The sequence below is a fragment of the Entelurus aequoreus genome, linkage group LG05 (assembly GCF_033978785.1).
Source record: "Entelurus aequoreus isolate RoL-2023_Sb linkage group LG05, RoL_Eaeq_v1.1, whole genome shotgun sequence".
NCBI classification, from domain to species: Eukaryota; Metazoa; Chordata; class Actinopteri; order Syngnathiformes; family Syngnathidae; genus Entelurus; species Entelurus aequoreus.
This window is the reverse complement of record NC_084735.1, coordinates 23248199-23276058: the sequence shown is the minus strand read 5'-3', so window position 1 is coordinate 23276058 and position 27860 is coordinate 23248199. Positions and strand designations below refer to the sequence as shown.

General features: G+C 41.9%; 1 protein-coding gene and 1 pseudogene across 3 annotated transcripts in view; one reads left to right on the top strand and one right to left on the bottom strand.

Annotated features, from left to right (window-relative positions):
- The first annotated feature begins 270 nt into the window (after positions 1-270).
- LOC133650328 (C3a anaphylatoxin chemotactic receptor-like) overlaps positions 271-27860 on the top strand; it is a 46770-nt gene continuing 19180 nt past the window's right edge. Inside the window, exon 1 of one of the 3 annotated variants that reach the window (XM_062047453.1) lies at positions 271-1031. The gene's annotated coding sequence lies outside the window, so the exon portion shown is untranslated. Of the gene's footprint in view, positions 1032-6028; positions 6151-24017; positions 24064-27860 lie in introns of those variants that run through there. The other 2 variants (XM_062047451.1, XM_062047454.1) reach the window with 2 other exon arrangements.
- On the bottom strand, positions 2052-6161 carry LOC133649927 (major histocompatibility complex class I-related gene protein-like; annotated as a pseudogene).

Here is a 27860-nt window from a genome sequence, read left to right as displayed (position 1 = left end):
CAGAAGCGGGGGATCGAACCGGGAACCCTCAAGTTGCTGGCACGGCCACTCTACCAACGAGTAGAAAAACAGAAATACCACATGGTCATAAGTATTCAGACCCATATTTAAAACTCACATGCTGTCCATTTCTTCTGATCCTCCTTGAGATGGTTTCTGCTCCTTCATTGGAGTCCAGCTGCGTTTAATTAAACTGATTGGACTTGATTAGGAAAGGCACACACCTGTCTATATAAGACCTTACAAATGAGAATCATGAGGTCGAAGGAACTGCGCGAGGAGCTCAGAGACAGAATTGTGGCGATGCACAGATCTGGCCAAGGTTACAGAAGAATTTCTGCAGAACTCAAGAATCCTAAGAGCACAGTTGTTTTAATAATTATAAAATGGAAGAAGTTTGGGACGAACACAAATCTTCCTAGACCTGGCTAGTCCAGCCAAACTGAGCAATCGTGGGAGAAGAGCCATGGTGAAGTGGAAAAGTGGCCCGACGGGAGCCTCTCCTCATATGAAAGCCTGCATAGTTTGCCAAAAAAAAACACATGAAGGACTCCCAGACTATGAGAAATACGATTTTCTGGTCTGATGAGACCAAGATTGAACTTTTTAATGTTAATTGTAAGAACTGGCACTGCTCATCACCTGCTAAATACAATCCCAACAGTGAGGTGGGGGCAGCATCATGATGTGGGGGTGTTTTTCAGCTGCTGGTACAGAACGAACGAAGGAAAGATGAATGCGGCCAAGTACAAAGATATCCTGGAAGAAAACTTCCTCCAGAGTGCTCAGGACCTAAGACTCAGCCTAAGGTTCGCCTTCCAACAAGACAATGACCCTAAGTTACACAGCTAAAATAACAAAGGAGTGGCTTTGGAACAACTGTGTGGCCATTCTTGACAGAGCCCTGACCTAAGCCCATCTGAGCATTTGTGGAGAGACCTGAAAATGTCTGTCCACCAATGTCCACCATCCAACCTGACAGAACTGGAGAGGATCTGCAAGGAAGAATGGCAGAGGATTCCCAAATTCAGGTGTGAAAAACTTGTTGCATTATTCCCAAGACTCATGGCTGTACTATAGTCAAAAAGGTGATTCTACTCAATACTGAGCAAAGGGTCTGAATGCTTCTGACCACATGATATATATTAGCGTTTTTCTTTTCTGATAAATTTGCAAAAATTTCTACATTTCTGTTTTTGTTGTCAAGATGAGGTGCTGAGGGTACATTAATAAGAAAAAAAATACTTCTTTGATTTTAGCAAATGGCTGCAACGAAACAAAGAGTGAAACATTTAAAGGGGTCTGAATACTAAGTACCCACTGCATATTAAATATTTATATATATATATATATATATATATATATATATATATATATATATATATATATATATATATATATATATATATATATATATATATATACACAGTGTTGGGTTAGTTACTGAAAACCAGTAACTAGTTACAGTTACTAGTTACTTTATTTCAAAAGTAACTCAGTTACTTACACCAAAAAGTAATGTGTTACTGTGAAAAGTAACTATTTAGTTACTTCTTTTTTTCTTCTTTTTTTTAAGGCTCCCAATAATGCCCTTTTAACCTTCATTTCAGTACTGTTATTGCACTGGAGAATAATACAATCTTTTGATCAACTTGACATGCATTTGCATCACTGAACTCTGCTAAGCAATGTGGTCTACATACAACACACAAAGACAAAGATATGTTTCAAAGGCCAATTTGTTTCTGGCCAGAACAAATCGACAAAACTATTTTAAATAGCTGCAAAATAACATACATAAGTAACAAACAGCACAATAACAACATAGTTGTAAAGCAAGGAAGGCACACACTACATACACAAAGCCTAACCATGCATTTTTTCCTCAAGGAATTCTGACACAAAATCATGTCTGAAGCCCAGAACACTCTACACATTTCCCCAGTTTTAGTTTAGAGATAAGGAAAGATTGGCCTGGCCCACTAGGATCCCTCTTCATGTTTGTGAACTTTATAGTCCATACATTTAGAGTGATGGGATAAACAAACACTCTAGAAGTCTAGAATGAAAGAGTATATAAGAGAATTGACAGCAATGTGCGCGCCTGTGCAATTGCGCACTGCTCAAGCGTCCTCTGCGCATGGCAAATCTATGCCACGCACAAAATCAAATAAAAAAATAAGTGCATAACAATTTTCGACACGACAGAGAAAATAGTTTTCGTCATCATTGTTCAAATATTGTAACGTCTGTCGAGACGCTTTGAGGACATGAATTCCATCCATCACTTTACTGAGCAAAACTCTTTATTGTCGGCCATAAATACATCACCAAAACATTAGTAAAAAAAAATTATATCTAGCAAAACGGGTCATTTTCTGCAGTACACAACTTTGTTATATCAACAGCAGCTGCTCGCTCTTTCTCACTTGCGCCAACACATGCACATATGGCACTTAGCCAGTGATGCGTTTACAGCCACACAAAAAGTCGGACAACTCCAACACCACACATAAAGTGTCATTCCAGGTCGTTACACTATGATTTACCAATCAAATGTGTGCTTATTCTAGTGTGATTTATTAGGAATCTTCATTTATAAATATGAATCATGAAATGCTGTTAGTATATTAAATAAATACTAATAAAAATATATATTTTACAAACAGGAAGTTGCAGGAATGTACACATGATCCCCTGCTTACATCTCATTGTGCAACATGTGAATGCTTTAATGGGAACTAAATGCAATGTCTGAAAGGGGTACAAACTATTTCCAAAGCAGGACCTCCACCCAGACAAACAATACAAGTACACAGTTCATGAAAAACAATATTTTTTGTTATTGTCATTGTAAGTGGGCCTAAACACTTATATTAGAAATGGAAATGACTGCTGTCATTTGATTATAATAATAAGAGAATGTTGTCTGTCTATCTGTGTTGGCCCTGCGATGAGGTGGGGACTTGTCCAGGGTGTAAACCGCCTACCGCCTGAATGCAGCTGAGATAGGCTCCAGCGACCCCGAAAGGGACAAGCGGTAGAAAATGGATGGATGGATGGAGATTGAACTTGTTATTTAGTCAAGTTTGGGACAGGTGTGCTGCTGGTGTAGCCACAGTGTGCACGTCTGATGTTGCTCACATGGGCTCCACTGAATGCTCAGGGAGTTTTTGCGGTTGCTCACACACATGAAAAATTAGAGGGAATATTGATTGACAGAGTGTGTACCTTCAGTGCTGAATGATGAGCAGAGGCAGAGTAAATCCTTAAGTGGTGGAGGTGATTACTCTCGGCAGAATCCTTGAGGGTGCATGAGAGTTTGCCCAACCAGTCTACATGTGCTTTGTGGACTTTGAGAAGGCATTTGACCGTGTCCCTCGGGAAGTCCTGTAGAGTGTGCTCAGAGAGTATGGGGTATCGGGCCGCCTGATTGTGGCGGTCCGCATTGCTGGAAATAAGTTTAACACGTTTCCAGTGTGGGTTGGACTCCGTCAGGGCCGCCCTTTGTCACCGGTTCTATTTACAACTTTTATGGACAGAATTTGTAGGCACAGGGATCCGGTTTGGTGGATGCAGGTTTAGATCTCTGCTTTTTGTGGATGATGTAGTCCTGCTGGCTTGACCTGGCCAGGATCTCCAGCTCTCACTGGATCAGCTCGCAGCTAAGTGTGAAGCGACTAGGATGAAAATCAGCAAAGAAAATCATCTACGGGTTGGGGAGCAGACCCTGCCCCAAACGGAGGAGTTCAAGTACCTTGGGGTCTTGGTGCAGCGTCTGCAGTGATGCGGACCGTGCGTCGTTCCGTCGTGGTGAAAATGGAGCTAAGCCGGAAGGCAAAGCTCTCAATTGACCGGTCGATCTACGTCTCTATCCTCACCTATGGTCATGAGGTTTGGGTTATTACCAAAAGGACAAGATTACGGGTACAAGCCACCGAAATGAGTTTCGTCCGTCGGATGGTGGGGCTCTTCCTTAGAGATATGGTGAGAAGCTCTGTCATTTGGGAGAAGCTCAAAGTAAAGACACTGCTCCTCCACATCGATAGGAGCCAGATGAGGTGGTTCAGGCAATTGGTCAGAATTCCCCCGGAACGCCTCCCTGGGTAAGTGTTTAGGGCGTGTTCGACCGGTAGGAGACCACGGGGAAGACCCAGGACACGGTGGAAAGACTATGTCTCCCAGCTGGCCTGGGAACGCTTTGGGAAGAGCTGGATGAAGTAGCTGGGGAGAGGAAAGTCTGGCCTTCTCTGCTTAGGCTGCTGCCCCTGCGACCTGACTTCGGATAAGCAGAAGAAGGTGGATGGATGGACGGTTGAAAGAGAAACAAGGTGAAATGGACTTTTCCCTCACGCCGCGCTGTGTTTCTTTGTGAGAGTGTATGCTCTGTCTCTGTGGATCTTTGAGTGTTTGGCTGGAAGGCAACTAAAACATGGCCGCACCTTTGCAGCCCGGATGAAAGCATCAACTCACAGCCTCAACCGAGTGCACCGAGAAGAAAAAGAAGAAGAAGACAGATGACATTGTTGTCCCTCACCTTGTCTGTTTCTGTGACGCCTGACCATGGCCGCCAGGAGGGCCGCCAGGAGGGCCGCCAGGAGGGCCGCCAGGAGGGCCCCAGCGAGGGCGACGCTGAAGTTGTCTGTTGAGAGCAAAAAGCACACGTGGAGTGACTTCATGACTACTTTGCATGCAGACGTCAAGCACTGTCATGGTGACATGGATCAATGGGTTATACTTGTATAGCGCTTTTCTACCTTTGACACTATTACCACATTCACCCATTCACACACTGATGGCGGGAGACGCCATGCAAGGTGCTAACCATGGCCCATCAGGAACAAGGGTGCAATGTCTTGTTTAAGGACACAACGGATGTGACTTGATTGGTAGAAGGTGGGGATTGAACCAGGAACCCTCAGGTTGCTGGCACGGCCACTCTCCCAACTGCGCCACGCCGTAATGGTGACAGGTGGACTTGTGATGGGAAACATCTCCAAGTAAATCCAACTAAAAGTGTATTTCTCACCTTCATGGCTTGCGTTGCTCAGGATGCTTCTTCTCTCCAGCTTGGTGACCAAGTCCTCCTTGACGCCAGACAGCTGAAACACACATTCGTACTTGCCCTCCACGTCGGCCGTCACCTCCACTTTCAGGTGCACCGACATCTGGAAGGTTCCGTCGTGGTTGGGGAGTATCTCTCCGTGCTCCACGTCCTCGAAGATCTGCTCGCCGTCTTTCCTCCAAAACAGGTCGGCAGGGTCGGGGTAGAAACCTGTCACCATGCAGCTGACCGGAGAGGACGCCGTCTTCTGGAGGAGGAACACCTCTGGAAGCTCTGCACAGGAAGTGATGTCACGTGTGAACAGAAGACAACGTGGGGAGAAGGTGTGGATGGAGAGAAAGAGAAAATAGTATAAAGAGACAGTGTAATGTTAGTAATGTTCCTGTAGAAGGAGTGCTAACAAGATAAAAGGTGAAAGTACATGGTGTGCTTCCACCAGTTCTCATTAGGACCTCCTTCCCATAGTTCACAAACTTCTTCAAGTAAGAAGGACAATAGTCAGTGTAGTAATACTTCATGTAGTCTAGTAGAATTTTGTCCTGGTCCCACTTGAGTTTGGAGGGGAAAGCTTGTTGTGTTGCTGCAATATATGTCCATGTCTTCATGTCTAACGATAGGAAATCTTCTCCATCATAACCTTCCTGATCCCAACCTTTAACTTCATCAGTCTGATCATTCCATTCACATCCGGTCATCTTCTGGACAATGTGAACATCTGAGTCACACAAAGTTTTGTAAAGCAGAGTGAAACACACCCACCCCCGCATAACAGTGGAACATTCAACATAAACAAACCTCCAGTTTGGTTGAAACGCTTATTAAGATTTTCAATGCTGATTTTGTAGAAATGCTCATAAACAACAAGCTTTTCTCTTTGTATCTGCGAGTAGTTTGGTTCCTCTGCTGTGATTTTGTTCATCCAGTCCTGTTTGGCTTCTACTTTCCTGCTGTTGCTGTCATAGTGAGAAATCTGAACTTCATCAACATAACCAACACTCTAAAACTCTGGGAAGTTTGGAACTTGAGAGGACACAGTGTGGAAATACTTCAGCGTGTGAATCACTGAAAGAAGAACAAAACAAATGGTAAGTAAAATAAAAACAACCAAATTACTTTTTATTTTGTTTCATGTTCAACAATCTTGCACTGTGAATATTTTAGGTCATTCAGTCTTCAGTCGGGTCTTAAAGTGAACATATAACACTGCTAGATATCAGTCAAGACTCACATGGTGTTCTATGAAAAACACAACACAATAATAATATTACTTTTTTTGGCCACCTGTTGACAGTTTGGACATTTAGAAAATATATTTTTTTTCTGCAATGAAGGTTGAATAGTTCCAAGTGCTAGTGTGTAGCTACCTCAAAGTCTAATAACCACTTTTTTTTATTTTACTATTTTCATTTCTCAATAAATATCTTACATTTAAGACACATCTTCGCCATTGGCGGTTAAATAAATGTTTCCGAAAGTATTTTTTTTGTTCGTTTGTCCCATATTATAAACATAAAACATATTTTATATATTGTGTATCAGCTTTTTTATTATAAACCTTGAACTAAAACTAATACAATTGAAAATTTGAGCAAATTATATATTACAGTCATTATATTGCTATATTTCAGTATCAATTCCTCAGTCACAGTTAAATTAAAGATGAGAAAGTGAGAGAATGCAAAAAAAAGGAACAAATAAAATATGTTTAAAACAATCATGTTTGAGTAATAATGAGATTGAATAAGATAGGATTTAATAGAATTAATAAATAGAAACTCACAAAAGTCAAACAGGTGACGACACAAAGAGCATTTATGTATAATGTTTATAAACCTATAAGAGGACTTACCAGGGGCTGTGCTCTGCATTTGCACAACCAGAAGAGATAACAAAAACAAGTTCATGATGTCAGCACAAAACTAAAATATTTTTGCCACTTTTAATCCCGCAGAGAAAGACAAAAGTGTCGATACATTTGGATTGAAACTCCGGGTCCATACTACAACAGGGAAAATAAAGAAAACAACCTGTATTTGGAGAAAATAACTATAGTGTTATTTGTCTCCCTTCCCTGCCTATCGGTGACTGAGGTACAGCCCTGAAGACTCTACCGCAACTATCTATCTGTCAATATACAAACCCCGTTTCCATATGAGTTGGGAAATTGTGTTAGATGTAAATATAAACGGAATACAATGATTTGAAAATCCTTTTCAACCCATATTCAATTGAATGCACTACAAAGACAAGATATTTGATGTTCAAACTCATAAACTTATTTTTTTTTTGCAAATAATAATTAACTTAGAATTTCATGGCTGCAACACGTGCCAAAGTAGTTGGGAAAGGGCATGTTCACCACTGTGTTACATGGCCTTTCCTTTTAACAACACTCAGTAAACGTTTGGGAACTGAGGAGACACATTTTTTAAGCTTCTCAGGTGGAATTCTTTCCCATTCTTGCTTGATGTACAGCTTAAGTTGTTCAACAGTCCGGGGGGTCTCCGTTGTGGTAATTTAAGCTTCATAATGCGCCACACATTTTCAATGGGAGACAGGTCTGGACTACAGGCAGGCCAGTCTAGTACCCGCACTCTTTTACTATGAAGCCACGTTGATGTAACACGTGGCTTGGCATTGTCTTGCTGAAATAAGCAGGGGCGTCCATGGTAACGTTGCTTGGATAGCAACATATGTTGCTCCAAAACCTGTATGTACCTTTCAGCATTAATGTCGCCTTCAAAGATGTGTAAGTTACCCATGTCTTGGGCACTAATACACCCCCATACCATCACAGATGCTGGCTTTTCAACTTTGCGCCTATAACAATCCGGATGGTTCTTTTCCTCTTTGGTCCGGAGGACACAACGTCCACAGTTTCCAAAAACAATTTTAAATGTGGACTCGTCAGACCACAGAACACTTTTCCACTTTGTATCAGTCCATCTTAGATGAGCTCAGGCCCAGCGAAGCCGACGGCGTTTCTGGGCGTTGTTGATAAACGGTTTTTGCCTTGCATAGGAGAGTTTTAACTTGCACTTACAGATGTAGCGACCAATTGTAGTTACTGACAGTGGGTTTCTGAAGTGTTCCTGAGCCCATGTGGTGATATCCTTTACACACTGATGTCGCTTGTTGATGCAGTACAGCCTGAGGGATCGAAGGTCACAGGCTTAGCTGCTTACGAGCAGTGATTTCTCCAGATTCTCTAAACCCTTTGATGATATTACGGACCGTAGATGGTGAAATCCCTAAATTCCTTGCAATAGCTGGTTGAGAAAGTTTTTTCTTAAACTCTTCAACAATTTGCTCACGCATTTGTTGACAAAGTGGTGACCCTCGCCCCATCCTTGTTTGTGAATGACTGAGCATTTCATGGAATCTACTTTTATACTCAATCATGGCACCCACCTGTTCCCAATTTGCCTGTTCACCTGTGGGATGTTCCGAATAAGTGTTTGATGAGCATTCTTTAACTTTATCAGTATTTATTGCCACCTTTCCCAACTTCTTTGTCACGTGTTGCTGGCATGAAATTCTAAAGTTAATGATTATTTGCACAAAAAAAAATGTTTATCAGTTTGAACATCAAATATGTTGTCTTTGTAGCATATTCAACTGAAAACCCGGAAGTCGGCGCCTCTTGTTACGCGGTGCTAAGATGAGTGACTTCAAAACACACTGCGATGGAACTTTAGATAAAACTGAGGTAATTTGTTGGCATTGCAGCCACAAACCTTCTCATCACTGGTGCACAACAAGTTTAAAATACTTTTGTAGTAACTTAAAGCAAAGCACATGCAGGTTTGGCAGGTCCAATAAATCAGTGCCCATGGCAACTATGGTAACTAAAGAATTGATTTCATTCAAACCTCTCCACCACCATCGGCAAGACCAAAGCGCAATCAAAAGACCTCACGGACAAGATTATAGATCTGCATAAGACTGGAATGTACAACAAGAACATCAGCGGCGGTAAAAAAAAAACAGACCACTGTTGGAGGAAATTATTGTGGTGTTTGAAAGAACCACAGCAGAGTACGAGGGGGAACTTTCTTGGACAAAATAGGAGACTGACTACTGGACGCTTTTGAAAGCCTCGAGTTAATTTTAACACAGCAGATTTTTTCCCTCCTTTACGTATTGTAAATTTGCTTCGAAATGAGGGTGCGGGACGTGACGTCAGTATAAATTAAAGAAAAGGAATTACGAATAGAAAATAATTTGCAAAAACATCCGAACTAGATATGCTGCTGCTGCTTTTGCTTTTTGTTTTATGGCAGGGCACGCAACGCTGTAGGTGCATTACCGCCACCTACAGTATTGGAATGTGAACCACACTTCCCTTCCTTCTCCTTCCCTCACTGACATACCGTCCCATACTAAATTCTATTGCATAAACCTGTCTCTTGTAGAAACTTCCCTAAACATTTTTGGTTGCTGCTGAGTACCCATTTTGAGAGTAAACTCCTTCTGTCCATGTCTTCTGACTTCCTCTTTTAGTTTTCTTCTTAGTGTACTGCATTTACCACAGTGAATGATTGCATGTTCCAATGACTCCACTGTACCTCAATGCAGCTGTCACATAGTCCTGTTGGGTGTTTAGCGAAAATGCGCAATGTCTTATTCAGTCTGGTGTGTCCGAATCGAATATGTGATAAGAGTCCCTCGTATTTTGGGTTCCCCCTTACAGTTCTTCCCGCTCCTACTGTGTTCTGTATTGCATGCAAGTGTCTTCTGTTGTACTCATGCCCCAGTATACTTGGCACCCTTTCAAAAAGATTTACTTTAATTAAAGATTTTGCCTCTTTCTTACCGAGAGGTACCTCTCTGAGCTGCTTTAGCGTTAACGTCTGCATTGCCAGCTGATCTGCCAATTCATTCAGTCCAAGGCTGGACTCCCGGGGAGGGGGTCCAGACTGAGGCCAGGAAAAAAAAACTCAATAGCCATATCACACATAAACAAGTTACAAATAATTCACAAGAGGGAGTAGGGGCTACGGAGGCCGGCTGCTACTATCTAAGCCAGGCCTGGGCAATTATTTTAACTCGGGGGCAGGCCTGGCCCTAACCAATCTGGCGCCCTAGGCAAGATTTTAGGTGGCGCCCCCCCACATCGGCAGTGAAGTGTATATACTCACAAGAAACCGAATAGCTTTGTCTTTGACCTTTTTTTTTTTACTTAAAGAAAGCAAATTAACATATTATATGAGAATGTTATGTTATGATTATCTTTAACCGAATCACAGCAGTGCTCAAATTAAAAAACAGCATTCCCTCTCATGTGATATTGCTTAATTAACATTAATGATGTGCACTTTAACAACTAGGCTTACAACTATACCTAATATATAAAGGGGTGGAAAAGTGACTATTACCTGCAGGGCAAACATTAGCTAACCAGAAGGCAATAACAATGTAAACAAAAACACCTGCTCTAAAGATCTAATACAAATGTCCCTGAGGAATGTAAGGTGGGAGTACTGTAATTACCTAACATTACATTATTATTTTCCATAACAATTTAGCCCCCTTCACAATATTAACCCAACGTTAAAACAGAACTAGCTATTTATTGATTAGCAATTGCCGAATCATGTAACATTAGCTTAATGCTAAAAAGCCAGGTTACTATCACATTCTGTAACAGACAAATAATTTCATGTAGGCTAACGTTACCTACCTGCTACCTCTGTCTTTTTCTCGTTTCTCCTCCTCTTCTTTTCTATTTTTTCTTCCCTGGGCACCTGACAGTTTTGGCCGTTTTGACATCCTGTGTTGATTTTTTGATGTGGTGATGTCCAAAAAGAGTCATGATACGGGAAGGGAGGGGCCACACCGTGCGGGGGGAGGGGGGGGGGGCATAATGTTGTAACAAATAATATTTCTATTAAATAGGCTTTACTTTGCATTTTAATTAACGTAGGATTATTTTTTGTATTTAGAAATAATAGTACCAACTTTTTTTTTCTCTTTTTTTTTTGTCCAACATTTGTGGCACTGGCGTGGCACCCCCTGATGGACGGCGCCCTTAGCATTTGCCTATACGGCCTATACCACGGGCCGGCCATGCTCGGGGGCCACATTTAGAGAAAAAAATGTGTCTGGGGGCCGGTATATCTATTTTTGGGAACACTAATACCAGACCTCACAATAATGTCTGATCGAATGCTAAAAACGTTATGACAGACCGACTTAAAATTCGTAATGGCATTTAAAATTTTTCTATGAAGGATAAAACACAGAATATTGACAAAATGTGAATGTCACACCCCCTTTCGATCGACATATTTTATAATGAAGTGAAACGCAACAAAAATGCAACAAACAGTGAAATATGAACGCGAAAGGTACAAAATAAACCCACCTACAATCTGATATATCTGATATATCACTAAGCTTTAGAGCAGTGGTTCTTAACCTTGTTGGAGGTACCAAACCCCACCAGTTTCATTTGCGCAATCACCGAATCCTTCTTTAGTGAAAAATAAAATGTTGGGTTTTTTTCAAATTCAAAACAAAGTTATATGTTTTTGGCAACACTTTAGTATGGGGAACATATTCTAAATAACTAAGACTTAATTTAGAGTTATTTGGTTAGGGTTAGGGTTAGGGCCAGGGTTAGAGGGTTAGGGTTATAATAAGGCCATGCCGAATAAGACATTAATAAGTACTTAATAATGACTAGTTAAGAGCCAATATGTTACTAATTTGCATGTTAATAAACAACTAATTAATGGTGAAAATGTTCCCCATACTAAAGTGTTACCATGTTTTTTTTACTGGTGCACAAAATGAACCGTGCATGAACATCACCTTGTTCAAACAACAAAACCAACACAGTGCATAAACTCACAACAAATGATAAACTTGCAAATCAGTGTGAATTCGGCTGTTGCCGTATCCGTAATACGCCGATAAGGAGAAGTTTTTATTTACACGATGAGTCGGGTGTGTCTTGACCTCCGCCGAACCCCTAGGGTTCGATCGAACCCAGGTTAAGAACCACTGCTTTAGAGCTTTGTTGTAAAAATTTGTGGAAACGCTTCCCACCCTCACTGCTTGGTGCCTCATCTAAGCTGCTGTGACGTAGATTACCATAGTAACTAATTAGATGACCATAGTAACTGGTATATCATAAGCGCAGATTCCAAGCATTTAAATACTTTGTATAGTTGAAGACTTACGGTCATTAGAAAACATGACTCCATCCATCCATCCATCCATCCATCCATCTTCTTCCGCTTATCCGAGGTCGGGTCGCGGGGGCAGCAGCTTAAGCAGGGAAGCCCAGACTTCCCTCTCCCCAGCCACTTCGTCCAGCTCCTCCCGGGGGATCCCGAGGCGTTCCCAGGCCAGCCGGGAGACATAGTCTTCCCAACGTGTCCTGGGTCTTCCCCGTGGCCTCCTACCGGTCGGACGTGCCCTAAACACCTCCCTAGGGAGGCGTTCGGGTGGCATCCTGACCAGATGCCCGAACCACCTCATCTGGCTCCTCTCGATGTGGAGGAGCAGCGGCTTTACTTTGAGCTCCCCCCGGATGGCAGAGCTTCTCACCCTATCTCTAAGGGAGAGCCCCGCCACCCGGCGGAGGAAACTCATTTCGGCCGCTTGTACCCGTGATCTTGTCCTTTCGGTCATAACCCAAAGCTCATGACCATAGGTGAGGATGGGAACGTAGATCGACCTGTAAATTGAGAGCTTTGCCTTCCGGCTCAGCTCCTTCTTCACCACAACGGATCGATACAGCGTCCGCATTACTGAAGACGCCGCACCGATCCGCCTGTCGATCTCACGATCCATTCTTCCCTCACTTGTGAACAAGACTCCGAGGTACTTGAACTCCTCCACTTGGGGCAGGGTCTCCTCCGCAACCCGGAGATGGCACTCCACCCTTTTCCGGGCGAGAACCATGGATTCGGACTTTGAGGTGCTGATTTTCATCCCAGTCGCTTCACACTCAGCTGCGAACCGATCCAGCGAGAGCTGAAGATCCTGGCCAGATGAAGCCATCAGGACCACATCATCTGCAAAAAGCAGAGACCTAATCCAGATCCCCTCAACGCCTTGACTGCGCCTAGAAATTCTGTCCATAAAAGTTATGAACAGAATCGGTGACAAAGGGCAGCCTGTCATGACGCGGAGTCGATCCCAGGTTTCCACTGCAGCTGGGGCTGCAGGCACCTCTGCTAACCCCTCTGCTGGCAGGATGCTCAAACACACCTCTGCTCACACTGAGCACAACACGCCCACACAGCAACAAGTCTGCAAGCAATCACTGATCAGCACACCTGGACTTGACGAGGGGGAGCGGCCTAAAGACCAGCGGACCCAAGGAACCTTTGCCAGAACGTCGCTAACCTTCCAGTAAGCATCACGTCTGGCATGCCTTTTCCCAGTGATTTCCTCGTCCTTGTTTTGCTCTATTTCTCCGTGTTTCCCCCTGGTTCATGCCCTTTTGTATTTCCACAGTGACTCTCCTGACCTCCGTGATCGTGCCTTGTCACTCGACACCCATCCGGATTCCTAACTGCCCACCTCGATCCACGACCTCCCTGCTCGGACCCAGACCACGCTGCCCTGCTCTTGTCCACGACCACTTGCCTGTCCATGAACTGCCTCTTCGCCTTAGCCCCCTTGGATACGACGAAAGATACAACCAACATTTACAGACAACAACCCTTGGTAACATTTACATTATAATTTTACACATAGTCAACACTCACTCACTTTGAGTAGCATACACACGCCACATATTCATCTAAGGTTTTTCCAATAAACCTTGTAAACCGCAGTCCTGCCCTGGTTGTCACCTCCTTCCCTTCTCTGAGATACAACACAGCCTTGGCGGAGTCCAACTCTCACTGGAAATGTGTCCGACTTACTGCCGGCAATGCGGACCAAACTCTGGCACTGATCATACAGGGAGCGGACCGCCACAATCAGAAAGTCCGATACCCCATACTCTCTGAGCACTCCCCACAGGACTTCCCGAGGGACACGGTCGAATGCCTTCTCCAAGTCCACAAAACACATGTAGACTGGTTGGGCAAACTCCCATGCACCCTCAAAGACCCTGCCGAGAGTATAGAGCTGGTCCACAGTTCCACGACCAGGACGAAAACCACACTGTTCCTCCTGAATCCGAGGTTCGACTATCCGGCGTAGCCTCCTCTCCAGCACACCTGAATAGACCTTACCGGGAAGGCTGAGGAGTGTGATCTCACGATAGTTAGAACACACCCTCCGGTTCCCCTTCTTAAAGAGAGGAACCACCACCCCGGTCTGCCAATCCAGAGGTACCGCCCCCGATGTCCACGCGATGCTGCAGAGTCTTGTCAACCAAGACAGCCCCAGAGCATCCAGAGCCTTAAGGAACTCCGGGCGGATCTCATCCACCCCCGGGGCCTTGCCACCGAGGAGCTTTTTAACTACCTCAGCAACCTCAGCCCCAGAAATAGGAGAGCCCACCACAGATTCCCCAGGAACTGCTTCCTCATAGGAAGACGTGTTGGTGGGATTGAGGAGGTCTTCGAAGTATTCCCTCCACCGATCCACAACATCCGCAGTCGAGGTCAGCAGAACACCATCCTCACCATACACAGTGTTGATAGTGCACTGCTTCCCCTTCCTGAGGCGGCGGATGGTGGTCCAGAATCGCTTCGAAGCCGTCCGGAAGTCGTTTTACATGGCTTCCCCGAACTCCTCCCATGTCCGAGTTTTTGCCTCTGCGACCGCCGAAGCCGCACACCGCTTGGCCTGTCGGTACCTGTCCGCTGCCTCAGGAGTCCTATGAGCCAAAAGAACCCGATAGGACTCCTTCTTCAGCTTGACGGCATCCCTCACCGCCGGTGTCCACCAACGTGTTCTAGGATTACCGCCACGACAGGCACCAACTACCTTGCGGCCACAGCTCCAATCAACCGCCTCGACAATAGAGGTGCGGAACATGGTCCATTCAGACTCAATGTCCAGCACCTCCCTCGTGACATGTTCAAAGTTCTTCCGGAGGTGGGAATTGAAACTCTCTCTGACAGGAGACTCTGCCAAACGTTCCCAGCAAACCCTCACAATGCGTTTGGGCCTGCCAGGTCTGTCCGGCATCCTCCCCCACCATCGCAGCCAACTCACCACCAGGTAGTGATCGGTAGAAAGCTCCGCCCCTCTCTTCACCCGAGTGTCCAAAACATGAGGCCGCAAATCCGACGACACAACTACAAAGTCGATCATGGAACTGCGGCCTGGTGCCAAGTGCACATATGGACACCCTTATGTTTGAACATGGTGTTTGTTATGGACAATCTGTGACGGGCACAAAAGTCCAATAACAAAACACTGCTCGGGTTCAAATCCGGGCAGCCATTCTTCCCAATCACGCCTCTCCAGGTTTCACTGTCGCTGCCAACATGAGCGTTGAAGTCCCCCAGTAGAACGAGGGAATCACCCGGGGGAGCACTCTCAAGTACTCCCTCGAGTGAATCCAAAAAGGGTGGGTACTCTGAGCTGCGGTTTGGCGCGTAAGCGCAAACCACAGTCAGGACCCGTTCCCCCACCCGAAGGCGGAGGGAAGCTACCCTCTCGTCCACCGGGTTGAACTCCAACATGCAGGCTCTGAGCCGGGGGGCAACAAGAATTGCCACCCCAGCCCGTCGCCTCTCACTGCCGGCAACGCCAGAGTAAAAGAGAGTCCAGCCCCTCTCGAGAGAACTGGTTCTAGAGCCCTTGCTGTGCGTCGAAGTGAGTCCGACTATGTCTAGTCGGAACTTCTCCACCTCGCGCACTAGCTCAGGCTCCTTCCCCCCCAGCGAGGTGACGTTCCACGTCCCAAGAGCTAGCTTCTGTAGCCGAGGATCGGACCGCCAAGTGCCCTGCCTTCGGCTGCCGCCCAGCTCACATCGCACCCGACCTCTATGACCCCTGCTATGGGTGGTGAGCCCATTGGAGGGGGAACCCACGTTGCCTCTTCGGGCTGTGGGACAGGCCCGGCCACCAGGCGCTCGCCATTGTGCCCCACCTCCGGGCCTGGCTCCAGAGGGGGGCCCCGGTGACCCGCGTCCGGGCGAGGGAAATCTGGGTCCATAGGTTTTATTTTTCATTGAGGTCTTCGAGCTGCTCTTTGTCTGATCCCTCACCTAGGACCAGTTTGTCTTGGGAGACCCTACCAGGGGGCATAAATCCCCCGGACAACATAGCTCCTAGGATCATTGGGACACGCAAACTCCTCTACCACGGTAAGGTGGCAGCTCAGAGAGGAGGAAAACATGACTGCACATCATAATGGCAGCTACAGTTTCCATCTTAAAGATCTAAAAAAATTATTTGGGAATGTCCGGCGGGCCAGATTGAAAAGCTTAACGGGCCGCATGTGGCCCCCGGGCCTTAATTTGCCCAGGTCTGATCTAAGTGTTGCCCATATATTTATACATGCATGCCATATATAAATATTTTTCCCAGCTGAGTGTAATTGTAATGAATAGAAACACAGTGATGGATTTGCGTGCTCTTTATAAAAAGATAACATAACTGCATTTCACTTTACACTGCACAGTTCTTTAAGACTTTAAAATAAACAGGTGTTGATAAAAGACTTATCTGAGATGTCACAGTACATTATGGTTAGGGTTAGGGTTTGATTTGTGCTAATTAAAATGCATTTTTCACATCTTTAATTCCACAAATAACATATAGTACCAATATGAGTATCGATAAATACCGATATCCAAAAGGGTATTGTACAGATAAAATCTTGACGAAGTACATCCCTATTGCTCACCCATATAAAATGCATCCACAGGCCTCAAATTTTAACTTTTTAAGGTCAAGGCAAGTGTTTGAGTTAGAGTTTGAGTTTATTTGGAACATGCAAGCATACAACATGATACATCACAATTTCCAGTTTCTCTTTTCAACATGTTCGAAAAGGAGTAGGAAGAAGCAGAGCTTATTTAATCCTACCCCTTTTCTTTACATAACAGTTGCTAAAACTTTTTGTTCACTTCCTGTTCACAATTTATTCACAATAAACTCCATAAGTAATCACAATAAAAATAAATAAATAAATAATAGTAATTTAATAATAATTGGTGAAGTAAGTCATATTTCATATGATGAGATAAGTAAGATTACTTTGAGAATGAATGAATAGATGGATGAAATAAATTGAGAATGTTTATCATGGTTCTTCTTCTTTGTACTTTGTAAACACTTTAAGTTTGAAGAGTTTCTTGAAGTGGATCATATTAGTACATTGTTTGATTGCTTTGCTTAATCCATTCCATAATTGAATTCCACATACTGATATACTGAAGGTCTTAAGTGTTGTACGTGCATACAAATGTTTTAAATTACGTTTTTCTCTAAGATTATATTTCTCCTCTTTTTTTGAAAGAATTGTTGTATATTCTTGGGTAGCAGGTTATAGTTTGCTTTGTGCATAATTTTAGCTGTTTGCAAATTCACTATGTCATGGAATTTCAGTATTTTTGATTCAATAAATAAAGGGTTTGTATGTTCTTTATATCCAACATTATGTATTATTCTAACTGATCTTTTTTGTAACACCGTTAATGAATGAAGTGTACTTTTGCAGTTTTTCCCCAAATTTCTACACAGTAACTCAGATATGGTAACAATAGCGAGCAGTAGAGAATATGGAGTGATTTTTTGTCTAGAACATGTTTTGCTTTATTCATTATTGATGTGTTTCTCGCTACTTTATGTTGTATATTTTTTACATGAGATTTCCAGTTCAATTTATCATCAATCATTATACCTAGACATTTAGTTTCATTTACTCTTTCAATATCTACTCCATCTATTTGTATTTGTGTTTGACTTTCTCTTCTACTGTTACCAAATAGCATTATTTTAGTTTTACTGAGATTCAAAGATAATCTATTTTTGTCAAACCATCTTTTTAATTTTTTAATTTCTTCTGTTATTATTTGTATTATCTCCTGTGTGTTCTCTCCTGAGCAAAACGCTGTTGTATCATCCGCAAATAATACTAACTTTAAATCTTTTGTAACTTTACAAATGTCATTTATATAGAGATTGAATAATTTAGGTCCTAGTATTGATCCCTGAGGTACACCACAGGATATATTTAGCGTTGTAGATGTGTGTTCGCCTAGCTTCACGTATTGTTTCCTGTTTGTTAGATAACTACTTATCCACTTTAAGACTAACCCTCTGATGCCATATCGTTCTAGTTTTTTAAATAAAATATTGTGATTAATTGTGTCAAATGCTTTAGTTAGATCCATAAAAACTGCGGCCGCACATTTTTTACTATCTATTGCATTGGTAATTTCTTCTGTAATTTCAATTAAAGCCATTGAAGTTGAAACATTAGCTCTGTATCCATATTGGTTCTCTTCGAGTATTCTATTTTTATTTATGAAACTCTCTAATCTGTCATTGAACAGTTTTTCAATGTGTTGCCTTAAAGGAGGGCTCATATTTTAGCGCACCAAGGCAAACATTATTTTTTTTCGAGGCAGGGGCTCCAAAGCATGCATGCGTGTATGTGCGTGTGACTTTATGTCCATATAGATCAAAATATTGTTCATGTATAAGATCTGGGGCTGCCAATTGTGGCCAAAGTAATAATTAAGATTATTGTTATCAATATTGAAATCATGATTACTGGTTGTTAGGTAAAGCAGTGTTGGGGTGTGAACGTAATACCATCATGTCATGTGTAATGTCTAATAAAAAGGCTTTGGATAAACATTATCCATATATCTAAAGACAAAAACATTTTTTGTCATTCTTTAATAATATCAGCTTGTCAGCTTTTTGTCATTACATGATGCCTTTATTTCTATTTTTACATTTTGATAGAGGGAGTTATTTTTTATATTATTTTTTTTCTTTAAAAGTTATGTACATTTATATGTACAGTCATGATCAAAAGTTTACATAAACTTGTAAAGTATTGGAAACTCAAGACAGCCATGACATTATGTTCTTTACAAGTGTATGTAAACTTTTGATCGCGACTGTACATGTAGATGTTCTATCGGGACGGATCCATTAAGAGTTTGAGCAGAAACATGTCATATAGGAATTAACTGTACATAATAAAACATTAACAAAATGCTTTCACATGAATGTTTTTTAAAGTAATACCTTTGTAACATGAAAAAAAACACAAGCAATGTAAAAAAAACATGGTGTTTACCTTTTGATATCAAAATAAAACACAAAGCAGTTTGGCTAATGAAGATGAAGTCTAATAAACAAGCTTTGTTCTTCTCCAACGCCTCCTTATAGTTCAGTACAACAGTTTGGCCAACAAAAAAAAAAAGAGTGACACCTCTCACATCGACTACACAATATTCACAGCCAGCGTTCAATTCGATGAGATGACAAAACATTTGAGCTAGTATTGATGTTTTTTTTAACACTAATACCGTTTGCAGTTAAATAAAGGAGGAGTGAACATCCCAGTAAACAAACTAAATACTTTCTAAACAAGTTCTGACAAAGTTCACAACACAACACCTGCTGCATGTTTCCTCACCTCATTAACTCTCAGTCACAGCAGCTGATCGACGCTGAACTGAGAAAGAAAAAGCAACATAAAATAGTTTTTCTCCTTCGCTGTATACTTTTAGTGCGTCTGTCTCCAATATTGTCCACACCTGTCTCCATCTGTGCGCTCTTAAACGCACGGCGGTAAGAAAGGGAAAATGACGTTAATCAAGCGTTTGCCTCCCTTTATTTCGAGGGGAAATCTCCTCAGCAAAGTCCGTGTAGTCCGCCATGATTATCAAGCCAAATGACACTAGTGTGCATGTGCCTGACTTCACGTTGCCTAAAGTGCATTAATAAATGACGGTTTTTCGGTAATAAAAATGTTTTTATCGCAAATTATCATTATACTGTTTATTGTTACATCCCTAGTCCATTAACAGGTAAAAAGTCAAGAGCGGTCACGGCATGGTCTTGCCGCAGATGCTGGTCAATTTTTTAGGGCATTACGGCAAATGACGAGAGCGGTTGCCGTGGTTAAATTCGAGCCCTAGGGATTCTACTGGTAGACTGAAAACACCAGTGGCGTGCCGTCACTAGAGGCAGGGGAGGCACGGCCTCACCTGCCATCATGGAAAGAAAAAAAAAGTATAAAGAAAAAAAAATTAATTAAATTGTTATATGTATCCAGTGATAATACTAAAGTTATTTTCCATTTAACTTCACCAGTTTTAGATTATTTTTATTTTTATTTTCACATTTGCCGTTCAAATACTGAGAAGAGACGGTGCGGTGATCAGCAGCCAGTTGAGGCACGTCACTGCGTTGTGCCTCAACATGGATTGTGCGCAATGACTCGGCTATCTGCTGGCCTGCGGTGCATTGAGACTGTATTGCTATATGAATTATATTATACATTTCCATAGTTTAGTTAGCTGAGGTATATAATGTACAGTGTATTTTGTCAACAACTGTATGTGTGTAACGTATTTCTTGTGCTGAGCAATCATAAAACTGGAGGCTCGTATCATAACCCCGCCTCCTGGTGCCAAGCACCTCCGCCGCAGAATGCACCGCCCGACAGGAGCGCCGCGGCCACACCAACCAAAGCCCACACCCAAACCCTCCATGTTTGTAAATCTGACTATGATGATAGATAGATAGATAGATAGTACTTTATTGATTCCTTCAGGAGACTTCCCTCAGGAAAATTTTAATTCCAGCAGCAGTGTACAAAATTGTAAAAAGTAAAAAGTAAATAATGGGGGTATAAATGGAGACAAAATAGAAACATATTACAATAGAATAAAAATAAAAAGCAACGATGAGAATAAAAATTTAACTGTAAAATAAGAATATAACAAGAGAAACTAGGCAGTAGTGACCATGTTATGAAAAAGTATTTCACTGTTATTGTTTTGTTGATGCAGTCGTGCCTCACCAGACATTAACCTCACCGCACGCCACTGGAAAACACCCATGTTGCCAACAACAACAAGGGGAGGGCTGTGATTGGGGGGGAACGGCCTCCCTGATCTGAACCTGTGTAGAGTTATGCCATCGGACTTCTGTGCTACCCACACTTTGTCCGTCCAACAAACCATGTTCGAACTATAGGATGTACACTTAGCACCAGGTCACCTGAGAACACACGCCTATGATAGACCTTTGTAGTCTTTTGTACACCTGCGGCTGCATCTTTTAGATAAAGTTGGTCTGGCCTGGTGGTTCTTTGTGGCAATGTTGTGTACTGAGAAGGGAAGGAGGCGACAACCAAGGCAGAACTGCGGTTTACAAGGTTTATTGAAACCTTTGATGAGTATGTGGCGTGTGTATGCTACTCTAAAGGCCTACTGAAATGAATTGTTTTTATTTAAACGGGGATAGCACATCCATTCTATGTGTCATACTTGATCATTTCGCGATAGTGCCATATTTTTGCTGAAAGGATTTAGTAGAAAACATTGACGATAAAGTTCGCAACTTTTGGTCGCTGATAAAAAAAAGCCTTGCCTGTACCGGAAGTAGCGTGACGTCACAGGTTGAAAGGCTCCTCACATTTCCCCATTGTTTACAATGCAGCGAGAGCGATTCGGACCGAGAAAGTGACGATTACCCGATTAATTTGAGCGAGGATGAAAGATTTGTGGATGAGGAACGTAAGAGTGAAGGACTAGAGTGAAGTGCAGGACGTATCTTTTTTCGTTCTGACCGTAACTTAGGTACAAGGGTTCATTGGATTCTACACTTTCTCCTTTTTCTATTGTGGATCACGGATTTGTATTTTAAACCACCTCGGATACTATATCCTCTTGAAAATGAGAGTCGAGAACGCGAAATGGACATTCACAGTGACTTTTATCTCCACAACAATACATCGGCGAAGCTCTTTAGCTACGGAGCTAACGTGATAGCATCTGGCTTAACTGCAGATAGAAACAAAAGAAATAAACCAATGACTGGAAGGATAGACAGAAAATCAACAATACTATTAAACCATGGACATGTAACTACACGGTTAATGCTTTCCAGCCTGGCGAAGCTTAACAATGCTGTAGCTAACGACGCCATTGAAGCTAACTTAGATACGGGACCTCACAGAGCTATGCTACAAACATTAGCTATCCACCTACGCCAGCCAGTCCTCATCTGCTCATCAACACCCGTGCTCACCTGCTTTCCAGCAATTGACGGAGCGACGAAAGACTTCACCCGATCATAGATGCGGTCGGCCGCCCGGAGATGGAGGAAGTCAAGGTGAGGTCGGCGGCTAGCGCGTCTGCTATCCATCTCAAAGTCCTCCTGGTTGTGTTGCTGTAGTCCGCCGCTAATACACCGATCCCACCTACAACTTTCTTCTTTGCAGTCTTCATTGTTCATTAAACAAATTGCAAAAGATTCACCAACACAGATGTCCAGAATACTGTGGAATTTTGAGATGAAAACAGAGCTTTTTGTATTGGATTCAATGGGGTCCGAATACATCCGTTTCAACGATTGACGTCACGCGCATACGTCATCATACATAGACGTTTTCAACCGGAAGTTTAGCGGGAAATTTAAAATTGCACTTTATAAGTCAACCCGGCCGTATTGGCATGTGTTGCAATGTTAAGATTTCATCATTGATATTTAAACTATCAGACTGCGTGGTCGGTAGTAGTGGGTTTCAGTAGACCTCTAAGTGAATGGGTGTAGACGATGTGTAGAATTAATAGTTGAAGTGTTAACAGAGGTTGTTGTCTGGGAGTGTTAGATGAATCTTTCGTCGAGTCATGGGGGAAAGGCGAAGAGGCAGTCCGTAAACAGGCAAGCAGTCGAGGGTAAGAGAGAAGCAGCGTAGTCCGTGTCCGAGCAGGGGTCGAGGATCGAGGAAGGCAGTCAGAGATCTGGATGGATGTCGAGAGGCAAAATACGATCACGGATGACGGGGAAGACACAAGGGAGACACAATGGACATGAACGAGGGAAACACGGAAGAGCACAGAGAAGGCGAGCAAAGCACAAGGGAGGGAATGCCAGACGTGATGCTTACTGGGAAGATGAGCGACGTTCTGGCAAAGGTTCCTCTGGTCCGCTGGTCTTTATGTCGCGCCCTCTCATTAAGTCCAGGTGCGTTGATCCGCGATTGTCTGCAGCCTTGTCGCTGCGTGGGCGTGCTGCGCTCAGCGTGAGCAGGGGCATGTCTGGGCGCGCTGCCAGCAGATGGTGCCTGCAGACCCAGCTGCCGGGGAAAAGCGGGTTCGAGCCCGCGCCGTGACAGGCAAATCTTTAATGTACCTCATTTTCCGTTACTTTGTATTCAGTTATGTACTCTCACCACACTATAATGACTTGTAGATCGGGTTTTAAAACACATTTTTGTTCCCTGAGAGTACTGTGATTGTACTTTTTTTGATGTATTTATTCTTTAAGCTTAGCAGTCCTGTTCTTGACTTTGTCTAGTTGTATCTATGTATTTTTGTGTGAGCATCTCAACTTGAACTTGAACTTGAACTTTTTTTCTTTGCCTGAATAAGCCACTCATGTTGAATTGCGCAAGAGAACATTTCTTAGTTAAGCACATCCGTGAATACAATTCTTACGGAAACACTTAGAAGGTATACTGCTTGAACAAGGGCAAAATTAATTAGTATATTTTAATACAACATCTTTGATCCTTGGTGGAGGTCTGCGCTTGACTTACAGCTGCTGATTGGCAACATTTATCAACTTTTTAGTTGTATCGGCTCAAAAAAAACAACAACTTGAGATCTTTGGGTTTTGCGGCTGAGGGGAAATGTTGTTGGTCATGTACTGGAAAGATGTAAATTTATTTACGGTGATGAGACACTGTGACACACTGTGTGTGTGTGGATGTGTTCTCCGCTAACACACATGACATAAAAGGGGAAGTGTCTGTGTCTGTGTGTGTCTGTGTGTGCATGTGTGTGTGCGTGGTCTTCACTTGGCTTTGGCGGCGCTGACAGTGAAGTATAGCTGACCTGAGAGCCTTGATCTCACACAGCCAACCACCGCAGGTAAGAAGCAAAAATTTGGATATAAGGTGTGCAAACGTTTTAAACGCTATGAAACTCTTTTTTGTAATTTGTTGAACAATAAGTGTGTTTTGGGGGTTTTGGTTTTAAAATGGTTACACTGTGTCACTGTTTGTAACATGTATTCAAATCAGAATGATGCTCATTTGAAATAATGTAAATCAGCGATGTCAAACTTATTTTCATAGAGGGCCACATTGCAGTTATGGCTGCCCACTCATTATAGTTTTAATGCACTTCGTAAAAAAAAATCTGTAGATTTTAACTTACAAAACCCAAAACCAGTGAAGTTGGCAAGTTGTGTAATTTGTAAATAAAAACAGAATATAATGATTTTCAAATCCTTTTCAACTTATATTCAATTTAATATACTGCAAAGACAAGATGTTTAATGTTCAAACTGGGAAACATGTTTGTTTTTTTTGCAAATAATTATTAACTTAGAATTTAATGGCAGCAACACATTGCAAAAAAGTTTTGAACTTCACGCCTATAACAGTCCGGATGGTTATTTTCCTCGTCCACAGTTTCCAAAAACAATTTGAAATGTGGACTCGTCAGACCACAGAACACTTTTACACTTTGCATCAGACCATCTTACATGAGTTCGGGCCCAGTGAAGCCGGCGGCGTTTCTGGGTGTTGTTGATAAATGGCTTTGGATTTGCATAGTAGAGTTTTAACTTGCACTTACAGCTGTAGCGACGAACTGTAGTTACTGACAGTGGTTTTCTGAAGTGTCCTTGAGCCCATGTGGTGATATCCGTTACACACTGATGTCGGTTTTTGATGCAGTACCGCCTGAGGGATCGAAGGTCATGGGCATTCAAAGTTACGTGCAGTGATTTCTCCAGATTCTCTGAACCTTTTGATGATATTATGGACCGTAGATGGTGAAATCCCTAAATTCCTTGCAATAGCTGGTTGAGAATTGTTGTTTTAAAACTGTTTGACAATTTGCTCACAGATTTGTTCACAAAGTGGTGACCTTCGCCCCATCCTTGTTTGTGAATGACTGAGCATTTCATGGAAGCTGCTTTTATACACACTCATGGCACCCACCTGTTCCCAATTAGCCTGTTCACCTGTGGGATGATCCAAATAAGTGTTTGATGAGCATTCCTCAACTTTCTCAGTCTTTTTTGCCACTTGTGCCAGCTTTTTTGAAACATGTTGCAGGCATCAAATTCCAAATGAGCTAATATTTTCAAAAAAATAACAAAGTTTTCCAGTTCGAACTTTTAAGTATCTTGTCTTTGCAGTCTTGCAGTTTTTTTTTTAGCTTAGTCGCCATGCAGAATTCTACTGGAAAATTTACGGTGTTTTTTTTTTTTATAAAAATGGGAAAACAGTACCATTTTTTATCTTATTCAGGCAACTTAGCTACCAGTTTTTTTACTGTGAAAAAAACTGTTGAACTGTTATTCCATTTACAGTAAAACACTGTAAAAACAACCAGTTAAAAAAAACCTGGCAGTTCAGTTGCCAGAATTTTACCATAAAAAAAACAATGGTAGAGTTTTTTCAATTTACAGTAATATGCTGTAAAAAAAAAAACACAAAAAAACCCCACCATAATTGTGTACAATTTCATGAATAAGTATTCATTTCAACAACAAAAATGTGTGGAAAATATGATAATGTATTTGTTGCATCCATCCATCCATCCATTTTCTACTGCTTGTCCCTTTTGGGGTCGCGGGGGGTGCTGGAGCCTATCTCAGCTGCATTAGGGCAGAAGGCGGGGTACACCCTGGACAAGTCGCCACCTCATCTTGGATAATATTGAAGTTTAAAATGTATGCAATTTCTCACAGTACGTATAATAATAATAATAATATATTTTATTTGTAAAAAACACTTTACATTGAGCAAACAACCTCAAAGTGCTACAGTGTATTAAAAAAAATAAAAAGATAATAAAATAAAATAAAATAAAAACTAGAACAGCCTAATAGCCAGAAGTAGCACGCATAAATCTAAAAAAAAGGCTTTTTTAAAAAGAAGGGTTTTTAAGCCTTTTTTTTTTTAAAAAAGCATCCACAGTCTGTGGTGCCCTCAGGTGGTCAGGGAGAGCGTTCCACAGACTGGGAGCGGTGGAGTATATTTGTTTTCTGTCAAAATGGAAAGAAGGAAAACATTTAGTAAGACAAGACACATATTATTTCCACGCGGAAAGATCTGGCCCCTGGGCCCACATTTTGACACCTGTGATGCGAATGGAGGACCAAAACATTTGCTTTGCATTGTTTTTTTCATATTGGATTTTTAAAACATGTTTTGGTTGACATGGCGACCTAGCAAGGAGGAAGAGGCACCAAGAAGTTTTGGCCAGGTAATGGCATCATGATACTTTTTTCTCAGTTTGGGGAAAGTGTTGGGTCTTACTGGTGTTGATAGCTTAAACAAATGTGACTTTTTTGGCTGAAATCCGAGACTGCCGGTGGGCTGGTGACGTCACTTCCGAAAACTTTAGTATTTAATAACTCAAAAAGTATCCCAGCATTCCCGAGACATTGATACAACGTCCTTTAAAACTGACTTTGAAACAACGTTGTAAAATAGTTTAATTTGTAAATTTAGACAACATTGATTCCCAACCACGTTGTTGGTTGGGAAATGACCAAATTTCGATGGTCAAAACAACGTCACAACCTGATATTGAATAAACGTCACTAAAAAGCATGTTTCAATGTTGTATTTGTGTTGTCAAATTTTGGTTGGAAAAATGACCAAAATTCAATAGTCAAAACAACGTCACAACCTGCTACTGATTAAACGTCACCAAAATACATGTTTAATCGTTGTATTTATGTTGTAGAAAATTGGTTCGGAAATGACCAAATTTCAATGGTCAAAACGACGTCACAACCTGACATTGAATAAACGTCACTAAAAAGCATGTTTCAATGTTGTATTTGTGTTGTCAAATTTTGGTTGGAAAAAATGACCAAATTTCAATGGTCAAAACGACGTCACAACCTGATATTGAATAACAATCACCAAAAAGCATTTTCAGCGTTGTATTTGTGTCATAGAAAATTGGTTAGGAAATGACCAAATTTCAATGGTCAAAACGACGTCACAACCTGATATTGAATAAACGTCACTAAAAAGCATGTTTCAATGTTGTATTTGTGTTGTCAAATTTTGGTTGGAAAAATGACCAAATTTCAATGGTCAAAACGACGTCACAACCTGATATTGTATAAACGTCACCAAAAATTAATCTTAATCTTAAAAAAAAAGCATGTTTCAACGTTGTATTTCTGTTGTAGAAAATTGGTTGGGAAATGACCAAATTTCAATAGTCAAAACAATGTCGCAACCTAATATTGAATAAACATCACCAAAAAGCATTTTTCAGCATTGTATTTGTGTCATAGAAAATTGGTTAGGAAATGACCAAATTTCAATGGTCAAAACGACGTCACAACGGGATATTGAATAAACGTCACCAAAAAGCATGTTTCATCGTTGTATTTGTGAGGTAGAAAATTGATTAGGAAATGACCAAATTTCAATGGTCAAAACAACGTCACAACCTGATATTGAATAAACGTCACCAAAAAGCATGTTTCAACATTGTATTTGTGTTGTAGAAAATTAATTGGGAAATGACCAAAATTCAATGGTCAAAACAACGTCACAACCTGATATTGAATAACAATCACCAAAAAGCATTTTCAGCGTTGTATTTGTGTCATAGAAAATTGGTTAGGAAATGACCAAATTTCAATGGTCAAAACGACGTCACAACCTGACATTGAATAAACGTCA